The sequence below is a fragment of the Musca autumnalis genome, unplaced genomic scaffold (genome assembly GCF_047663935.1).
Source record: "Musca autumnalis isolate F117 unplaced genomic scaffold, ASM4766393v1 scaffold_2, whole genome shotgun sequence".
Lineage (NCBI taxonomy): Eukaryota > Metazoa > Arthropoda > Insecta > Diptera > Muscidae > Musca > Musca autumnalis.
In genome coordinates, this window is record NW_027411755.1 from 259,804,628 (window position 1) to 259,827,514 (window position 22,887).

General features: G+C 36.6%; 1 protein-coding gene across 4 annotated transcripts in view; it reads left to right on the forward strand.

The window, feature by feature from the left end:
- The window catches only part of LOC141391937 (alpha-tocopherol transfer protein-like), an 80,311-nt gene that overhangs the window by 30,667 nt on the left and 26,757 nt on the right, over nt 1-22,887 (forward strand). Inside the window, exons 1-2 of one of the 4 annotated variants that reach the window (XM_073964698.1) lie at nt 10,372-10,514; nt 11,615-12,028. The exons of 1 other annotated variant lie outside the window; for it this stretch is intronic. The gene's annotated coding sequence lies outside the window, so the exon portion shown is untranslated. Of the gene's footprint in view, nt 1-10,314; nt 10,515-11,614; nt 12,029-14,571; nt 16,273-22,887 lie in introns of those variants that run through there. 2 more of the 4 variants (XM_073964695.1, XM_073964694.1) reach the window with 2 other exon arrangements.

Sequence of the window (22,887 nt, forward strand, 5' to 3'; positions counted from 1 at the left end):
GAGGTCGGAATAATTGCACCGTCGACCTGCACATTCAGTGGGAGCTTAATTTGCGCCGTCCATGTGGTCAACAGTGTGGATTTGACTTAGTGGTGGATATTTTCATATTCCTTGCGTGGAAAAACTCTACAAGATCAATGAGATAGGCATTTAGCCTGTCACAAACGTTACCGATGTTGGGACCTTACGCCATGAGTGTACAATCATCCGCATACGTAATTAACTCAATGCCGTCGGGAGGTCGTGGAATTGCAGAGAGGCATAGGTTAAACAGTTTCGGAGATATCACCCCTCCTTGGGGAACTTCACTCTACGGGGTTTGGACTTCCTGTCTCTGCTTTCCACGTATGACTGGCGACCACACAAATAGTTGATGACCCAGCGTTTCAGACAAGACCGGAGGGTAGTATTCTCGATATCCTCGAACAGCCTAGCATGGCTGACCGTATCAAACGCTTTGGTCAGATCTAATGCTACCATCACAGTTCTGTGACATGGTTTGTCCTGGTTGAGTCCTCGTCCAATATATGTGGAAATGGCGTGCAGTGCTGTTGTGGTACTATGCTTCTTCCGGAATCTGTGTTGATGATCCGCAACTGGATAACACGTTCTGATGCTGGGGAGGATTAATGCCTCGAGTATCTTTGCTACTGGCGATAGAAGTGAAATCGGCCTGTATGACTCACCTCTACTGGCATCTTTGCCAGGTTTCAGCAGCGGGACCACCCTGCCCATTTTCCTGGCACCGGGAACTATTAGAGTGGCTAGCGATAAGTTGAGGACCTTGCTTATATAATTGACTCCTGGGTCTTTCTCGGCAGGAAGAGATCGCAAACGACGCAAATCACTTCTCTTCGCCCGGTCGCTATCGGGGTGCTCAATAAATTGTCGGCAAAAATAGCTAGCACACCTCTTCGGATCTGTCACAGCTACGCCGTTAAACATGACAGATGTCCGATCGTCCCTCCTACCAGGGTTCGATAGCGCCTTAACCGTTGCCCACAATTTATTACAGCTGGCTCAAATGTTGCAGCACTTCAGATGTTCTAGACATTTTTTCCGCTTTTGATCACCGACTAATCTATTGACTTCCATTGTCAGTTCCCTGACTCTGGGGTCGTTAGGGTTCGTGCGGCGAAGCTATCTGTAGAACATAGCGACAACTTTATTTTAGTCTCTAAATTACCGACAGATTTCGTTAATTAGCAAAAGTATAAGCATTTTGATGTTGTTATTTTTCTCTTTCATTTTACCGATTTTGTTGATCCTTCTTTAGACCTTTCTGAAAAGAAAAGCTTCTATAGACCCTTTCTCAAAAGAAAGGGTACTTCATAGACCCCCTTCCATAGGCCCTTTAAGACAGAAAGAGTCCTTTTTAGGTTTCTTTCTGAAAGAAAGATCCCTTGTTTAGATCCTTTATGAGAGGATCCTTCTTTAGGCTCTTTCTGAAGTAAAGGGTTCTTCTTTCGACCCTTTCTGAAAGAAAACATCTTTCTTTGGATCATTTCTGAAAGGGTCCTTCTTTAGACCCTTTGTGAAATAACAAACATAGCGTGAGTGATGAAAGAAGCTCTCTTTGCTTACTCGCGAGTAAAAAGCTGTGGAATGTTGCTTTAGAGCCTTTCTGAAAGAAAAGCTCCTTCTTAAGATCCTTTCTGAAAGAAATGATCTTTATTTATAACCTTTCTGAAAGGTAGGGTCCTTCTTTAGGCCCTTTCTGAAAGAAAAGGTCCTTCTTTAGATCCTTTCTGAAAGAAATGATCTTTATTTATAACCTTTCTGAAAGGTAGGGTCCTTCATAAGACCCTTTCTGAAAGTTCGGGTCCTTCGTAATGCCTTTTCGGAAAGAACGGATCCTTCATAAGACCCTTTCTGAAAGAAAGCGGCTTTCTTTAGACTATTTCTGAAACTAAGAATCCTTCTTTAAACCCTTTGTGAAAGAAAGGGTCCTCTTTTAGAGCTTTTCTGAAAGGAAAGGTCCTTTTTACAATCCTTTCTGAAAGAAAGTTTCCTTTTTTAGAGACTTTGGGAAAGCAAGGGTGCTCCCTTAAACCCTTTCTCAAAGAAAGGGCCCTTCTTTACATCCTTTCTGAAAGAAATTTAGCCATGTCCGTCCGTCGGTGGAGGCCACTCAAACGTCCGAACGGATTTAAGAAGGTGGATAAAATGTTCAAATGTATTGTATATTATTTGGCATTTTAAGTTCCTAGCAGACAAACAATTTTTGCACCAAAAGTTTGTTGTTATAAGCTCCGTTTCGATCCAGCCCTCATTTGGCATATAAAAGGGGTTAGCCTAACGGTACCTCCCGATTTTGGAAACTTTTATGATCTTAGTCACATTATCCAACCGAAATTGGGTAACAAGCTTTCGTTATGCTACCAAATGTTCCCGTAGAGAATGGTACCTCCTGATTTTCGGTATTTTGAAGGTTTTTGCCACTTTATTCAACCCAAATGGGTAATATCTGGTATGTATTTAGTATCCGTTGGAGTTATAAAATATTTCTGCATAGAAATCCGTATAGCTACACGTTTAAGTATTTATGTTTTTTTTATGTTTTTGTCCCATTATTCAACCGAAATGGCTGAAATCTGGTTTCAATGTAATTTATGGTGGAGGGTATAAAAAGTTGGGCCCGGTTGGACTCCGGAAATGAGAGTGATGAAATGTGCGCAACAGCTATCTTTGCTCTATTCAAGTTCAACATTTATCACCGGATGGCTGTTCAAAATCCGTCAGCTTTCGAAATCAACTCCGTGAACGGTCCTTACTTTCTTAAATCTGTCAATCGCATAGTCCTGTATTACGCTGCCTCAGTTTGTGCTTTGTTGCTAAGGATTTACACGGTGGAGAGGCCAGCAATAAACATTTCGGTATTAGAAAAATTTAATCGTTTAAAAACTTTTTAGTCCATAAAGAAATAGGCGATCAATCAATGATTTGTTGTTGTCTAAGATAAAAACGTCTTCCAACACGTACAAATGAATGTAAACGTGGCTTGAATATTAAAATGTGTTTATCTACTAACCAGATAATTTCAACTTTGTTAGAAATATTTTATTTAATATAAATTTATTTAATGTAATTTCAATTTGAGTTTATATGCAGAGGAAAGGAGAAGAGATCGCACACAGCAATAGACTGGATTGTTTCCAATCAGATTAAATATATAATAATTCGAAATATATGTATGTATGTGAGTGAAAGTCAGAAATAAATTAGCTAAGGTGAAGCTAAGGTTCACATCATTAAAACACTTGAAATGGTATGACTGCGTTAATGAAAAAAAAAAATATTAAAAATCTGAAAAAACTCGTTTTATGTCAAAAAAAAAAAAAACAGAGGACTACACAATAGAGATTACACTTATAAGTCCGTGTCTACACCAGAGTAATTTTCTTCGTCGAAATAATGGTTTCAGACCCCAATAATGTTTGGGTAAAATTCGTTTCAAACAATTTGGAGTCGATTTAGCCATGTTCGTCCGTCTGTCTTGCTGGTGTGCATTTGGTCCATATGTTACACCTCGTAATATTTCTACACAAAATTTTAGTTCAGTGTAGTTTAAGATCTCCTATCGAATCGTGTTGATATTTTTTTGTTGCAGGGTGTGCTCGAGTTCTCTATTACGGAGATACAAATTTAAAGTCCAGAAGCAAGTCCATACTTTAACTGTAAAAAAAACCTGCGCCCGCCCACAATATGTAGTGACTAGAGCGCACCACAACTTTCAAAGCAGCTACAACGTTGACCCAAACTTTGCATATCGTAATATTAGGTCTGTACGATAACTCAAAAGTTTGTACAAATTTGACATTTAATGGGGGGTAAGAGTAGTGTAGAAATTCAAAGCTGTTAGTCGCTAAAGGCCTACGTACATAAGCTGCCTTGCTTACTTCTGATAAAAGAATAAAAAAGAAAGGGGCAACCCAGTTCGAAATTTCCTCGGCCTTCTTTATCCTTTTATTTTTATTATGTCAAAAATGAAGCAGGAAAGCAAGGCAATCAGGCAGAGCAGCTTATGTACGCCGGCCTTTAGTCCTTTATTATGCCGCCCCAGTTTTTGCTTAGTTCTTAAGGATCACTAAGTGAATAGGCCAGAATCAATATTTTAATATTCGACAAATTAAATCGATTAATACATACAAACAATAGCCGATTACAGTACATTTAGACTATATTAGATTTTATAAATCTAAGCTGTTATAGGACACAGAACAAGAGGCAGAAGAGAGACGTACTGGTTAAGGAACATCCAAGAATGGACAGGATACTGGGATGAAACGAATCTAATACATGCTGCGAAGAATCGAGAGCTGTCAATAATTTCATAACATAAAACATTAAAATATGTATATTAATTTGTAATACATACAGTATTGTATGATCGCTTATATCCGAATAACGGATCCGCAAATAAAGAAGAAGAAGATAGTACCTTTATAAATAACCGGATTTAACAAACCCACTGGGTTTCAAATGTCAATTCCATTGCTTATATTTCAAATAAATCCTCATTAAGAAAGTTAACCCCGCAAAAGGCTATAATATAAACATGACCTTAATCGCTTACTCCTGTATTATGCCGCCCAGTTTTTGCTTAGTTCTTAAGGATTACCAAGTGAATAGGCCAGAATCAATATTTTAATATTCGACAAATTAAATCGATTAATCCATAAAAACATTAGCCGATTATAGTACATTTAAGGCCTGCTTTGCCTGATTGGTTAAAATCGAGCCTTCTTTCAAAAGTGCCAAAAACTTTGGAGGGTAATATAGGGGTATCCTTATATGCCAATCCCTAACAAATCCCAGGCGTTATATAAATGTAACATTTATGATTAAATTTTTATCGCATGTATAAATTTTTCATCAAAAGTCGAAAATTACAAATAAGTCGATTTTTTTGAATAGCTTGGGTTTTAGGCATGGTAGAACAAATATAAGGTAAAGTTAATACTACAACAAATACAACTCGAACAACAACCACAAAGGAATTTGTTTTTGTTTGTAACGTTACTGCCAGTTGTATTTGTAAACAAAACAAGGAAATGTCTATAAATTATTGGAATTTAAAAAACTAATAATTTTTCACATTTGATTGAATATTTTGAAAAACATGAATGAAAACTCGTTAGATTTTCAATTTGAATGTTTCCATATCATTGCACTAAATGCATAATTTCTCGCAGAAAGTAGAATACTTGCAAAAATGTTTCGGGTCGCTGGTAATTCATTGAAAAAAGAGAAGCTGTTTCAATCGTTTGCTTTTGAAAACAAAAAAGCACATGCTTATTAGGGATTTATTATTTTCAAGTTTAACAAAATACCAAACATATTAACAAATATTGTACCGCCTCTATTAGCGGTGTTTTAGTGTGCGGCATGTCGTTCGGACCTGGAGGAGGTTACATGTCAATGATATGAAGGAGTCTTTATGGGAAATAGTTTTTTTTTTGTGATGAATAAATTTGTTCTTTAAAAATATATATCCCTAATATACATCGAACATAGAAATAAATACATAAAATGTCGTATGGAATTTGACACTAACACTACAATCCAGTTCAGTCAGCTGGGTATTGCTGCTACCTTATCTTGTTCTAGCATGGGTTTTAGGCCTGTTGCGTGGAAATGTATAGGTCAAATGAAGCTTTGTAAGTGTGAAATGACAGATAACAGACAATACTATAACAAAATGCAAAAAAAACACAAAAATATTCAAAAAAAAAACATTCTTCGTGGCGTTTAAACGACCAGTGGCTTTATCTGGGTTAAGATAAAACACGTACAAATGAGTGTAAACGTGATTTGGATATTGAAAAATGTGTATCCACTCAGTGTACCACTCGTTAGAAACAATTTCCACTAGAAATATTCAATTCGTGTTTATCTGCGGATAAGGAAGAAAATAGATCGCACATAACAACAAAACACTGCACAACATATGTACATAGTTGCTGCACATATTTGCCAAAAATTAAAAATATTCTCTATTTAGGAACGTAAGTATTTTATTTAATTATTTTTAAACAGTGTGGGGATTTTTCTAAAGATCACTCAATCGACATCTCTAGTATGCAAATGATAACAGTGAGTAATTTTATAGTTACATCTCGTCAAAGAGAAAGATAAAATATAATTGCCTCTTTGTTGCTTCAAACATAGACTCACTCTTTTCAAGCTGCAAGTCATGCTCAATTTGAGTAGTTAAGTGACCCCGGTACATGATAAAAATTAAATGAAAGGGTTGCCAATTCAATAGGTCAATTATACCCAATTCTTTAATTAAATATTATATTGACTACATACATCATGGGAACATATGTAGGTGATTGAAGTTTTTATAACCTCAGACTTATGACTACCGCGGCTATATAGTTCATTGCCACCTGTAGAAATGTGTCTCATTGAAATAATGATTTTAGACCCCAATATGTTAAGGCCAAATCCGTTTCAGACAATATGTAGACGATATGGCCATGCCCGTCCCGCTGTCTGGATAACACGATGTCTCTCAAAGGGAATCACAAATTTGGTCCGAACTTTGAACTTCGTAATATTTGTTTCAAATTTAGATCAAATTCGGAGATCGCCTTTATCGTGATTAAGTGCAGTTTAAGTAAGGCCTGTTCGAGAATCGTTTCGGGAATTTTTTTATGCAATGTCATCTATGTGGTCCTGATGAGGTCATTATTCCTCATAGCTGCTTCGCTCTTAGACTTTAGGTCCAGTGTGTTCATGTTCAAAATATATATAAAAGAATGGATACGAAAGATTCATAGCGAGGAGCGTCTATAGAATAGGGAGATTGAAACATGAAAGTGACATTTGTAGTAATACTCGTATTTGTTAATTGACCCCACTTTAGGGTGACGGAATCAAACTAGTGGGTGTGTCACGCAATTTGCCAATAGACATTTACGTATTCTTACATAAAGATTTCATAATCACCTAATAGTCGCTGGCTGATGCCTCTAAACATAGCAGAATCGTCGTTATTGGTTCCATTCCTCCCACAAGTTCTAAATCTAACGCGACTTCTAGATCTCTCTGCCTTACTAAGTGAGAGCAGGAATAAAGTTCTACGCCTCGACTGGACTGGCCATATGAGTTTTGCCGCTCCTGGTGTACATTTGACAGCTCTAGTTATCAGCAAAGAAGCGGTGCGTTGCGCACTTCCTACCTTAGAAAGGTAAGTCTGGTTTTCGAGCTTTTTCCACCAGTCAAGACATTTATATGTTAAGGTTGGACAGACCATAGTTATATTCAACCAGTGTATAATGTATGACCTGAGTATCCAGCTTTTTCAATCGAGTTCTTTCAGGAGTAGAGTCCAAAAAGCCTTTCTTAGCCTATTCCTCACATATTCTTTTTTAGCTGTTGGTCACGAATTACTACAAGGTTCTTTGCTGCCTGGGAAAGACTTAACTCCACTCCGTCTAAGACAGGAAGAGTAAAATTGACAATCTTTCTCTCCCTAATGAAGAGAAGAAGATCTTTTTTCCAGATTTACGCCTAGACCGTTTCTGTTGAAATGAACTTATAATATTTATACTTGTTATATGCAAATGTTAAATAGATATTGTAGGCTTATGCTAGGTTTACATTTACGAAATCCACTAGATTTCAAATGTCAATTCGAATACGAAAACTCATCTGAAATCCATTGAATTTCATTTAACGTTTAAGCAATGGAATTGACAGTTGAAATCGAGTAGATTTCGTAAATGTAAACTTACTATTATGCTAAGTTTATATTTACGAAATCCACTCGATTTCAACTGTCAATTCCATAGCTCAAACGTCAAATGAAATCTCATCTGAAATCAATTGGATTTCATTTGACGTTTAACCTATGAATTTGACAGTTGAAATCGAGTGGATTTCGTAAATGTAAACCAAGCATTATACATAGTCCCGAGTTACATTAGGCGATTTTCCTTGCGGCAATTTTTCTGGTTCTCTTTTAAACTTGCCTCTTGCGTTTACCCTGCAGTTACACATGCCAGTAAATTGGTGCCAGTTGAGTACATGTATAAAGGCCTGGGTACATATGCTGCCTCGCCTGGTTACCTTGCTTTCCTGCTTCATTTCTGGCATAACAAAAATAAAAGAATGAAGAAGGCCGAGCCAATTTCGAACTAGGTTGCCCTTTTCTTCTTTATTCTTTTATTTTTGTTATGTCAGAAATGAAGCAGGAAAGCAAGGCAAGCAGGCGAGGCTGCTTATGTACCCAGGCCTTTACCCAAGGCCTACAGAAGGTCGGCCATTCAGAGTACTGTTAACAACATTTGACAACAAACATAATAGATTGTTCATTGTTGTTATTTGATTACCTTTGTATTTTATGTCACAATAATGTATTTGTCAGCAAACTAAATAGTCAGGGCTAACTAATTTGGGCTGAATGTCCGACTGTATAGACTGTGCCTTTACCCTACGTTTACAAATGCCAGGACAGTTGACTTCATGTATTGATTGTCAAAATCCCAAAACTTGCCTGTGTGACGTAGGCGTCCAGACAACTGCAAAGACAGTTGTAAAATTATGAATGAAAATCATCGATTTCCTTTTGTTTTCTGTTCACATATTTCGTTTTTGTTTATGTTCTTTTGTTTTCAACACATTTCAATTATTATCTCACACATTTTTACAAAAAATGACAAAAATTTGTTAACGCTACTGTCTGTGAAAATCTGTTGGACAGCTGGGAGACAGCCGACGAATGTATGTATGTGTTAGTAAATCAGAGTTGTATTTGAAGACTAACTGTCTAGTGTAAACGCCTAGTTATACTCGAAAATGCCGAAAAAGTGTTTGCATGCAATGTTTACACATGTCAGTGCAAGTTCAATATTATTTTATGTCGCATATAACACACACAACTGCATTGTATTTCAGATTTAAAACACAATCCACAACATAATTTATTATTTTTATTTTATTTCGTTTTAAACAGATTGTTTTCAAACATAAACATATGCTCTGTTCCAGAACCTGCAAGAAGCTACTATTTTTTACTACGATAACATTTTTTCCTTTATGTTATCGGAAAAAATAGTAAATATTAGTAGATTCTTGCAGTACTGGAACATACCAATTATGAGTCTGGTATTGCCGTCTTTTCAATATTGTATAATCGCAGAGGGGAAATTACTTGTCAACATATATTGTCATGAAAAAAAAAAAAACATCAAAATTATGTCTTTATTTTCCACTAATATATGACAGTTACCGAGATGTATTATTTGTATTTCATAACCTTTTTGAAAATATGCATTAAATTTTTGCATTCACAAAAGAAACAAACATGTACATGGACGAATTTCAATCACTGGTGATGGCAATTGAAGATTCAAAACCCAAATTGACTGTTGACTCCGTAAAGAATTTATTAGGTCTGTCTGGTTACCCTAAAATTTGTAACAACTTGTACCAATTGTTGCTGGAAGTCGTCTGTTAACACAAAAAACCAGCAAAAGAGAGCGATTCGAGAGAGACATTTTGACAGTTCTTTCACTGAGAGTTTGCAAATTCTTGCTGGACAAATTTCTTCTAGCAAGCACTAGCAATTCTCCTTCTTCCTGAAAACAGTCAATCATCTGTTTTTAGTTTTTTTGTTGATTGTTTTATGGAGAACAAATTTGTAAAGTGGAAAAATACTTTTTTGTTTCATTTTCTTTTTTATTCTTAATAAAATACAACGTGTTTGCTTCCTTTATTGGCGGACAAATTGTTCTGTTTTGGCAAGCCAGCTGATTGTTTTCTGGGAAGGTGTCTGTTTACTTTTTACAATTTTCTAGCAAAAGAGAATAAAAACCCCTTACTCTCTGAGAAAGTTCTTGCTGGACAATTCTTGCTGGGAAAGTAACCAGGCAGACTTATTGTTCCAAGATGCAAAATTTGACATGTTTAGAAAGAAATTGCCTTGGTGTCAAATAAGAGATTCAAAAATGGGAAATTGAAGTGCAATTCGTGTAATGAAATCGGTCATTTTAGTAAAAATTGTCCAAAGAAAAACAAGAACAATCCTAACACATACATACATTTGTCCATCATGTTTTCACAGACAATCGGGTTAACACATTCGTGACATTTTTGTAAAAATAAGTGAGACAACTGAAATGTGTTGAAAACAAAAGAACATGAACAAAAACAAAATATGTGAAAGGAAAACAAAAATAAATCGACGATTTTCATTCATAATTTTGCAACTGTTTTTGCAGTTGTCTTGACGTCTACGTCACACAGGCAAGTTTTGGGTTTTGACAATCAATACATGTACTCAAATGTCCTGTCATGCGTATACGCAGGGTAAGAAACCAACAAAGAACAACGGTGAAGTTTTGTATGCAGCTCTGATATCTGAAACAGAAAAAGTGTTTAATAATAGCGAAATGTGGTTTAATGAAACTAAAGTCTGTAACAACGAAATTGTGGTCGCTAATAATAAGAAATTGAAAGTTTCGTGTTCGGGAGATGTAAAAATGCTCTGAATATGGGAAAAGGTCAGTGCAATGCAGTTGTTAAAAATGTTGAGTATGTTCCAGATCTCTGTGCGAATTTAAACGTTGTATTCGAGAAAAATGTTTGTCAGTTTTTCAACAAAGATGATAATTTAATTGGGGAGGCTGTAATGTATAATGACTTGTACCGCCTGAACTGCGATGTGGTTACCACCAAAGATAAATCTCTCATTGTGAAGGAAACTTTAAATTTGTGGCATCGTCGGCTAGGCCATATTTGCAGTGAAAACATCCGAAATGTGAAGTCATCTTGTTATGGTATAAATTGCGAAGTAACTTCAGATCAATGCGTTGCCTGTGTTGAAGGAAAACAAACTCGAAAATTGTTTAAAGACTTTTGTGAAAGAGCTAAAAGCTTACTGGAAGTAGTGCATTCCGATTTACTTGGTCAATTTAGGCAAAAATCATTTTGTGGAAACTGTTATTGTTTATTGACTTTTGTTGATGATTGTTCCAGAAAAAAAGTTTGTTTACCCAATTAAACGAAAATTAGATGTTTTCGAGAGATTTGTTGAATTCAAGAATGCTGTGGAAAAATCAATGTTCTGGCGAAATAAAAATATTACGCACTGATAATGGAAAAGAATATGTGAACAATCGATTTTCCACATTTTTGAAAGAACATGATATAAAACACCAGAATACTTGTCAATACACTCCAGAACACAATGGAGTAGCAGAACGAATGAATCGGACTGTGGTCGAAAGGATGCGGTGTATGTTATTCGAAAGCAAATTAAGGGAACAATTTTGGGCAGAAGTATTCATGACCTCTGCGTTTCATAAAAACCATGTTCTATGGAACATGGAAATTTGGTCAAACTCCAGAGGAAATTTGGTCAAACAAAAACCACATTTAAATCACCTAAAAGTTTTTGGTTGCAGAGCTATGGTTCATGGACCAAAACAGAAGCGGTCAAAATTAATGAAAAAGTCCATTGAATGCATCTTAGTTGGATATAGCTCATCGTCTATTTAATCCTGCAAAAAAGAAATTATCACTACCAGAGATGTTTTCTTCGAATATGAATTTAATGATAAAATGTCTGATCAACATAAAAATCTATATTTTCCCGAAATAGAGCAAGAGATGCAATTCCGGGGAAGGTACTGTAGTCTAATTGCCAAATGAGAGAGAACCAACAGTCGATTTGGAATCGGATGATGATTTGGAATCTAATAAGAATAACTCAACAAGCAGTGACGATTAATTCATGGATGTTAATACGCCTGATAATGTTCATAACGCGGAATCTTCAGATAATCTAAATAAAAATCTTAATAAAAAAACCAATTCCTGATAAATGGTGTTTTACGACAAAAGTTGGTGCTAACAATGATATTTTGCGGCGAAAATAGAGAAGAATCGAATCTTAAAAAAAATTAATTCACTATAAAGAAACATTTGTTCCTGCAGTCAGGTATGAATCAATCAGATTTTTATTGCTTTAGCTGCAAAGTAAAACTTGAAAATGCAGTTACTGCATTCTTAGACGGTAATCTAAAGGAAGAACCCGAAGGTATGAATGATGGAACCGGCAGAGTTTGCAAACTCCAAAAGTCCATATATAGATTAAAACGATCAAGCCGTGTATGGAATGATACCGATCAATGCATTTACTACAGAATTCAAAAGGACGAAATAAGATACATTGCAATTTACGTTTTGATTTTGTCTAATTTTCATTTTGGCTTAAAAAAATCGTTTATATGCAAATTATTAGCTTTTACGAAAGTGTTTGGCTTACAATAACAATTTGTTATGTATTTAAAATCATGTCACTATAAGTAGATGTGATATTACATGTTCAGGGGAAATTGATTAGTAGGCTTAGACATACAAACTAAATTATTATAACAATAGATAGGTACCTGATGAATAAAATGTTCTTCACTTCATTCTTAACATGCAAAACGATTAGTTGAATTTATTCGACCACTTCCACATTTACATCAGTTTCGATGATCCCAATTCGAGGGCTTTACTATTGCCACCAGCATTACATCTACAAAGTAAATGAAAACTTTCCACTGATAAGAATGACTATGTCATCAGCATAGGCAACAATATTCGTTCTGGAACGATCTAAGAGACTTTGATCCTCGTCTATCACTATGAACCATAACACAGTTGAAAGTACACCTCCCTAGGGTGTGCCCCTGTTGGCAGACTTTTTAATTGTGAGTTGATAATATTGCTCTCCAGCATTCCATCAATTCACTCAACGAGGAGATACTCAGATGAGAAACCACATTCTGAATTGACTCGAACTTGATATTCGTTATACGCCCCTCGTACATTTCTTATTAGATCAGGATTTAGGTTGGTCTAGTAGCCTTTCTAGAGCTTTCGGACAAAAGAAACGGTACTTGTTTCGTAGTATTTGGGCAAAGAGTGATTTGGTTTCCCAGCCTTCCCTCTTTCCACAGATTCAGTATATACGATAATAACAGGTAGGGCATATATACCTATCTTAGGTATGTGGTCGGGGCTGGGGATGCATACTGCAGCATTACCGAGTTGATCCTATCCGGGTCGGGGGATTTATAAGGCTGGAATATGTTGATCGCTCATAGAATCTGATTGGCTTGTTAAGAAGATACACTTCCTTGTCTGTGCGGGTGGGACAAGCACGCCACAGTGCTTCTAATTACAATGATATAATTTTGTTCGTGGGCAAGTCTATAAATTATCAAATTAAGCTAACTTTAATATTTTCCGACTACTCTAAAACCCTTGCCGACAAGAAATAAAATGACTGATGAGCACGTAATTTACGAATTTAGGATCCGATTTGTCCGAAACTCTTAAATTAAAAATTGCTTCCATCCATTTCCAGGAGAAGTAGATCGGATAATTAATTTCTGCGAACAATTCGAAAAAATTTCAAAATATTCGCATAAATGCAGTTTAAGTTTTAATTTTCGGTTTAATTTTCACCGTTATAGAGCATTGGTGGCGCTATTTATTGGAATAGCTCATGGCACAATTACCAAGGTAGTGGTATCACACCAGCTGTTCGAATATGAAGTGTCAAATCCCTTTATAAAAACATTATTATACCCTCAGCATTTATGCTAACGAGGGTATATACACTTTCATACGGGCAAAATGTGCCTCATCGAAATAATGGTTTTAGACCCCAAGTATGTTTGGACGAAATGTGTTTCAGACAATTTGGAGTCGATTGAGCAATGACCGTCCGTCTGTCTGTCTGGATGGCTGGAGCGCTCTATAACTCTCGAACGGATGCGGTTCAAATTTTGGCTTTCGTAATATGTTGCCCAAACTTAGTTTAAGTTCGAAGATGGGCTATATCGGTCCACTCCTTCCGGTACCTCCCCCACAAAAGTTCGAAAATGTTCGGAAAATTTGTGAGCACGATAACTCTTGAAGGGAGTAATCGATTTGGTCCATACTTTGCCCATCCTGAAATGTGTACCAGACTTAGATAAGGTTTCAATATAGACTCAATCGGTCCACTCCTTCGGGTACCTTCCACACAAAATTTCGGAAAAGTTCAGTTTAGGGTCATCTCTCGAATCGCTTCGATTTTTATTTTAACAACTTGTTTTCACTGCCATCCATACGACGGTACAAGTTTCATCAGGGGCAAGTCCAAACTTACTGAGAAAATAGCCTGAAAAATGCAAAAAAAGCCCCTATGACACCGCGTGAGGTGGTTGGAGCGCAAGATAACTCTAGAACGGATCTGCCGATTCGGTTCAATGACCGTCCGTCTGTCTGTCTGGATGGCTGGAGCGCTCTATAACTCTCGAACGGATGCGGTTCAAATTTTGGCTTTCGTAATATGTTGCCCAAACTTAGTTTAAGTTCGAAGATAAGCCATATCGGTCCACTCCTTCAGGAACCTCCCCCACAAAAGTTCAAAAATGTTCGGAATAATTATTCGTACGGTAAATCTTGAAGGGAGTGGCCGAATTGGTCCATACTTTACACAACCTAATATATCTACCAGATATAGATCAGGTTCAAATATGGACTATATTTGTCCACTCCATCCGGTACCTCCCACACAAAATTTCGGATAAGTTCACTTTAAGACCTGCAATGGAATCACTTTGATTTTTGTCGAAGCAACTTGCATTCGTTGCCTCAATTACGATGGTAAAAGTTTTTTCAGGGGCAAGTCCATACTTCTTGAGAAAACAGCCGAAGGGTGTAAAAACCCCCTATGGCACCATATGTAGTGGCTGGAGATCCACTTCCATAATGGTCTATATCTATCCATTCCTTTAAGTATATCCTGCGCAAAACATTTGATCTTTAATCCTAATCAACATTTTTGTCGCTTCATACGCCCAACATTTTTAAAACCCCCTGAATACATACGTTTTTGGGAAAAAATTGTTTCAATATACACAGGCTTAGGGTATATCTCGGTCGGCAAAGCCGACTGATATTTTTTTACTTGTTTTGTTGTAACATAAAGAAATTTTTGAAATAACGGCTAAACCTAAATAATGACGGGACGTACACAAATATTTCACCAACCTACCAAAACAACGCTCTCTGAGCGTCCGTATTACCCAAATACGTTGAGTCCAAAATCACATTTAAAACACAAAATCCGCGACCGAAACTTACTTAAATGTTTTCATTCGTAAAACAAATTCGATCAGATGGGCTGATGCATCTACCTTGGTAAGTGTGCTATGAACAAAAATCAGCTGACTGCCATTTAAATCCTCCAAAGGTATATCTAAATGCAATGAAATTTGTACTGGATTTATTAAATCCAGTTGAGGATTTATGGCTAGTCTAAATGAGACATAAGATTGAAAATTTCTTTAATCTTTGTGGTCTCTATTTAAACGATATAATTTTCTTATCCATACTTCCCTCGAGAATACCCCGAATGACTCATAACCCCCGACCAAGTGGTGTTCTTGCAATATATGAAGGCTTATGGAGGGAGGCTACAGGGTTGGTTAGATGTATCAGTGGAATAATTAGGCTCACAAAGGCCTAAAAATTTACCCAGGAAAATTCGTTTAATTTTTTTGCTCACCTATAAAAATGCTATAACATTTTATAATTGGGGTACTTTTTTATGGACCGATAGGTATGAGGCTTGTGGTAGTTTGATAATCGGCTGATGCATACTCCTTCACCTCCTTAAGTCCTAAAAAGTTCCGGCCCTAAAAATCGATGATTTTTAGATCAATCTCTTCAGTTATGGGTTAGTAGTTAAAAATGGAACATTGTGGCAACTTTAAACGAATGAAAAAAACACTCAAAACATATTAAATTATCCGAGTCATTGAGTTAAAAATCAGCGTAAAGTGTTCACTCACACAACGCTTGAATTGTTTGTGTACCTCTAAACCAGACTCAATTCAAAGATATTCCAACTGAGTTTTGTTTTACCTTCATCTGATGCCGCTTAACAGAGTAGAACGTCAGTTACCTGCTTGCCGTAAACGCGTTTAGTTCGTTTTGTCACATCGATCGGTTGTTTCGTTTTGAGTTCTATATTCGTTATTAGCTTCCAGCTACGGATAAGCCGTTGCAGATTATCGTTGTTAGCCACCAGTCAAGTGCATTAAGTTGGTTGTTTTTATTTTAAATCGGTACGTTCTGTTGAGTTGTGCACACAAGTGGTTTTTAGTTGTTGTGGTGATTCTAGTTAAGTGAGTTCGACAGACAGAAGGAAACAAATCTCAATCAACCAAAGTTAACCACAAGTCGCCAGCCAGTCAGTTAATATTGTGATAGGTAAGTTATCTTTAGTTATTTTATTGAATGGAAATAACTGCTGGCGTTTGAAATATTTCTTAAAGAAAAAAAAAATAATTGGCTTCCCAAAAAACAAAACCCAAATAATTTTAAACTTTTTTTGGATTTACGAAACTTCCGTAATGACGACAATTTCATATGGGGTTTTCGTGGTATTCACCGCCGAGAGGAAATACTTTGCCGTGTTGTTTTGTTGAATGAAGTGTTGTTATTGTAGTTTGTGTTATTTGAACGTGCATGCCATACCGATTCAGTAGTGACGTAGCCATCCATCGAAGCTACTGAAAACTAGAGTTGTACAATCTAGTTCATTTGAAAGATCTAGTTCAATAGCTCAGCTCTTTTAACTGAACTAGTTCAGTAATCTAGTTCATAGTTCACTATCCAGTTCAATCATTCGGATCAGAATCGTTCACGAGCTCTTAATCGTTCTCTTGATGAAAACACATACATACATACATCAAATAGGAACAAACATTAGAATAGTATAATTAAACTACAAAAATATTACATTTAGATATTTTTATTCCATTCATAAAGAAAGATTAAGTTTAGAAAAAAACATCCTTCGAAAAAAATGTGATTACAATTTCATTTATGTGGCTGGCAAAAAAATCTTACGTTGTGTGTTTGTAGAAATTATCACTGTATGTATGTTTCTTGATATTTTTTCCATTTTTCTATCCAAAACAAGGCACATTGAATAGGAAATGGATTCGATATATTGGGATACGATGTGTTTAAAATGCTCTTAAAATTTATTTTTATTACAATGGGGGATGACACTTCACATTGATCCAAAACATAAACAAAACTTATTACATTGCGAAGGCGTCACTTAGCACAGAGGACGGCGTCACTTTATGTGAATGACATGCTGAACTAGATTGTGAATCGTTCGTTCATTGATCGTTCTTTGTGGATCTTTCGGTCGGCGCTCAGTGAGCTATTGAACTATAATGAACTATATCGACTGATCTAGTTCATACGCTCTTTTCAATGAATCGTTCAATTGAACTAGTTCGTTCATGAACTATACAACTCTACTGAAAACAAACACTTGTTTGAATAGAAGAGTGGTTACCGCAATTCGTGTAAAATTGTACTCTAACCATCACTCAGTCTCCTCTCCTGTTCTCACACAAATAGAAAATATTTGGAATATGGCATGGTTTATTATTGTTTGTTAATTCTTCTTTGTCCATCCGATGGCAGACCAGTAGATTAAACTGAAACTGTTGGAAATAAGTAAATAAAAATAGTATTATCGAAACGAACCTCATATACCCTTCTACATGGAGTACTAACAGATTCCTAAAATCTTGATGATCACGTAAACAAACAAAAAACCAAACCTGTCTACCACGAAGAAAATTGTGTGATAAAGTAAAAACTCTTCAAAACATAAAATCGGGCTCATTTAAACATTTTTGGTATGGAATACGTCAATCGTCAGGTGATCAGGTTTAAAAAATGAAAAAGAGAGCTGTGATTAAATATGTGGAGCAGAGTCTTAGGCAAATACTGTCAAAATTCGAGGCTTGAGGAAATGGAACTATGCGCTCCTAGATCGAGTTCCATACTAGGATTGCAAAAATACATACTATATTGCAAAAATGCCTCGTGTGCGGAGTTTTTAGTACATTGGATACATTATCGATAGAAGTGTGGAGAATTCAATTAAAGCTTTGTAACAAAGACAACACAGGTTCCTAAAAACTTAAGTGCGATAGTTGGAATGGATAAAAGCGTAAAACTGTTGAAATTTTGCGTAGGAGGTACCTGAAGGTACCTGATGGCGGCGAAAAAAACCAGGGTTCTATAATTTGTTTTCATCTAGATCTACCTCTTTACTTATACCATGGTGGAATAAATAATAAGGTGTAGCGCCAAAAACAGCTGATCTTCATACCAGTTGTCAAAATGCGTTATTGTGAATAAAATCACATACAAAATGTAAATAACAATTCACAGTAATGCATTATTGTGAGCAGATTTGACGTTTGACATGATTTAATGTAACACCTTCTTATTCCACCATGACATATACCATGCTCTGCTGTGTGGGCTCTTATACAGCGTTGCTCAGTCTCTCGAAACAGTTGACCGATATCGTCAATATTCGATGGGTAATGATTGAACCGAATCTGTTTCTATGTGAGATACCGAACGTTTCATTATACCCTCAGCATTTATGCTATTGATGCTTTCATACGGACAAAATGTGCCTCATCGAAATAATGGTTTTAGACCCCAAGTATGTTTGGACGAAATGTGTTTCAGACAATTTGAAGTTGATTTAGCAATGTCCGTCCGTCTGTCAGTCTGGCTGGCTGGTACGCACGATACTCTCGAATGGATCAACCGATTCGGTCCAAAATTTGGCTTTCGTAAACTTAGTTTAAGTTCGAAGATGAGCTATATCGGTCCACTCCTTCCGGTACCCTCCACAAAAGTTCGATAGCGATAACTCTTGAAGGAAGTAGCCGATTTGATCCATACTCTGCACATCGTGAAATTTCTACCAGACTTAGATGTGGTTCCAATATGGACTCAATCGGTTGAATCCTTCGGGTACCTCCCACACAAAATTTCGGTTAAGTTCAGATTAGGACCTGCTCTCGAATCGCTTCGATTTTTGTTGCAGCAACTTGTATTCACTGCCCTCCATACGACAGTACAAGTTTCATCAGGGGCAAGTCCATACTTCCTGAGAAAATAGCCTGAAAGATGCAAGAAGCCCCTCTGACACCGTGTATAGTGGTTAGAGCGCAAGATAACTCTCGAACGGATCTGCCAATTCGGTCCAAAATTTGGCCTTCGTAATATTTGTCCAAACATAATTTAAGTTCGAAGATAAGCCATATCGGTTCACTCCTTCAAAGTTAAAAAATCTTCGGAAATATTGTGCGCACGATAACTCTTGAAGGGAGTGACCAATGTAATCCATACTTTGCACATCCTAATATATCTACCAGATACAGATCTGGTTCGAATATGGACTATATTTGTTTACTCCTTCCGGTACCACTCACACAAAATTTCGGATAAGTTCACGTTAAGGGCTGCTCTCGAATCACTTTGATTTTTGTTGAAGCGATTTGCATTCGCTACCTTCATTACGATGGTAAAAGTTTTTTCAGGGGCAAGTCCATATTTCTTGGGAAAACAGCCCGAAAGGTGTAAAGAACCTCTATGTCACCATATGTGGCGGTCGGAGAGCACGATAACTCTCGAACTGTTCAACCGATTTGGACCAACATTTGGTCTTCGTCATATTATATCCAAACTTAGTTTTATGGGGCAATATCGGTCCACAACTTCCGGTACTTCTCCCCAATATTTAAAAATGTCACTAAAATGCTAGGACGATATCACTTGAATGGGGGCAACCAATTTGGTCCAAACTTTGGGGTCTTCTAATATTTTGTCAGAATTTAGTTTAACTTCTAAAATGGCCCTCCCTAAGGGTACCTCGCCCACAAAATTCAACATTTGTGTCTTAGTGCAGTTAATTCTTAATCCACATTTTTGTCGGCAAGTTCAAATGCCCAAGAAGTGCCAGTGTTCATCCAGCTAGTCCGCCAACTCTGCGTCGCTTAATATCCCCATCCACCAAATCAGAAGCTCGAGCTATTCATCCACAGCAAGTTTCAAACCACGCTTCAACTTATACAGAATAATCCTACTATCTCTATCTCGCTTCCATGTCAACGGCCAAGTAACTTCTTCAGTACATCCGTGGGCAAAGGCAGACATAATAACATGACTAAACGTTGACAGGACCAGAACTTTCTCCGACCCAAAACAGACTCAGCTGCGGCATACAATACAGGTGCACCATATATTGTCCAAGCAACAAATAAATTCACCATATATGATAGTGTCAAAAATATTGAGTTTTCAACTTTACCAATCATCTTCAATCTTCTCAAAGTAATTTAGCACCGGTGACCAATTTCAAGAAAATTAAGGGCGGTTTAGACCAATTTCAAGAAAATTAAAGGCGGTTTAGCCGTAATTTTTCAGGAGATTCCTCTTCCCTTTTGGACATGATTTCAACAATGTTCGACTTCTTCTTCTTCTTTATTTACTCATCCGTTATTCGGATATTGGTGATCGTACAATAATATTTCAATGATACATATGTATATGATATTAAGTATATATATTAATAATTATTTGTTGTTACACAATGATGTTCAGCTCCCTGTTCTTAGCGGCTTGTAAAAGAGTGTATTCATCATTATAGCCAGTCCATGTCTGAATATTTTTGAGACAGGTTGTTTGTTTTCTACCTCTTCCGTTGATTTTTGCCTTAAGGATTGTTTGTAAAATCTTATATTTGTTATTTCTAAGTATGTGTCCAAGGTAGGAGACTTTACGCTTTTTTATTGTTGAGATTAGCTGTCGGTTCACATTCATCCTTCTACCAGTAAGTACTTCGTCATTTGATATTTTTGAAGTCCAGGGTATTTTCAGTACTCGTCGGAATGTCCACATTTCAAAAGCTGCCAATTTTCTTTCATCGGACATTTTATGTGTCCAGACTTCGGAAGCATATAAGAGGACTGACCAAACATAGCACTTGATAAATCTTATTTTTGTTGTCACATTTATGTCGTGACTTGTTAATACTTTTTTGTGTTTAAAAAAGGCATCTCTCGCTATTTCTATTCGGCTATTAATTTCTTTTTTGTGGCCCTATGTTCCACCTAGGAACCTGGATATTAATAATAATAATTAATTTCTTTTGAGTAGTCCCAACGGTCGATTTCGGTTTCCTTTATAGTAAGCTTCACGTTGCGATGGTCGTTTTTTCTGCTTACGATCATGTATTTAGTTTTTTTTTCATATTAATTTTTAACCCTTACTTTTCACTTGCGAGTGCCAATTTTTCTATAAGTAGTCCGGTCAAAATAGACATTGAAATAGCAAAAATTCCCACAAAGCTGAATTTTGGTGGAGAGCTAGAGTTTGCCATTAGAAGCAACGTCCTAAAAGTCCCCATCGATCCCATGTGTGCAAAAAAAAATTATTCGGGGTCAAAGGTCAAATTTTAAGGGTTTTTTGGTTTTCGGATTTATTTTTTGATAACGGTTGATTTAATCAAAAAGTGACTAAAGTAAATATTGTAGACAGAAAAATTATCTATAAGTTTGACCTTTATAATTTTTTTCCTAGAAGGAACCATTCTTGAGATATAGCTGTTCTAAAAAACACATGATTTTTATGCACTTATAAGGGAAATATGCACATATTCAGACGAACCGGCTAAAATAAGCGAAGTAATCGGGTCTGTCCCCCAAAAATATATATATTTTCTTGAAGAGCGAGATTATAGCTATCTTCTAAAAAAAATTCCAACAAAATCGGAGCTTGTTTAGTAGAGTTATTCAATGTTAGAGTCATTGTATGCAAAAATAGCCCGTTTAACCCACATGTGTAATCGAAAGCCCAAAGGGAACGACCCAAACGAAAACTCTCCGATTTTTTTTCAAGTTTTGTCCGAAGGTAATGTTTGTTGCGCTGATTACGGAAATGTATAATTTTCAACGGTTGCGGATCCGGTTCGCCGGTTATTCGACCCGAAAGGCCAAATTTAAAAACCGGGTTAGACCCGGATCTACTGAACCGATTCCTGCAAAGTGGATATCGTCTGAAAGCTTACAGAAGTATCTTCCACATAGTGTCGTTACTTTAACCGGTTCGCCTCATAATGTACTTACGCGGCTAATTTTTTATTTGACCTTTAGATCGCGATATCCCGAAAATGGTAAGTATTTTTTAAGTGTCATAAAGACCACTCTTGTAGACAATTATTCAATCTACAACTTTTACTTTAGCCGCCTTTTGCTAAGTCTTACCGTTTTTGAGAAAAATTAAAAAAACTGAATAATGCCTCCAAAAATGACCTTTGACCCCGAATAACTTGTTTTGCACACATGGGATCGATGGGGACTTTTAGGACGTTGCTTCTAATGGCTAACCCTAGCTCTCCACCAAAATTCAGCTTTGTGGGAATTTTTGCTATTTCCCCCTTATACGCATGTCTATTTTGACCGGACTAAAGTTTCTGTAGACCGGAAATGCTCCCAGCCAGTAGTGTGGTGTCGTCTGCATATCGACATATTGTGAATAATACACAATATTTCCATTCATTTTTATTCCAATATTTCCTCCATCTAGCGTTTCTTGAAATATATTTTCCGAGTACACGTTAAATAGTAATGCATCCCTGTCTAACTCCTTTTGAGATAATAATTTCATCACTTTGTTCACCATTGACGTCGATTCGTGCTTTTTGGTTCCAATACAAATTTTTAATACATCGTAATTCTTTTCCTTGTACTCCGATAGATGTCAAAATGTCCATTCATTTATCATGGTTAACCTATCAAAGGCTTTCTCATAATCGATGAAGCAGATGAAAACATCTTTTTGGGCTTCTCTGCATTTCTGGACTAAGATTTGTAAACAGAATAGAGCTTCTCGGGTACCCATCCCTTCCTTAAACCCAAACTGCGTTTTTCCCATAGCATGTTAGCACTTGCTATATATTCGTTGATGAATTATTTCTAGGAATACTTTCAG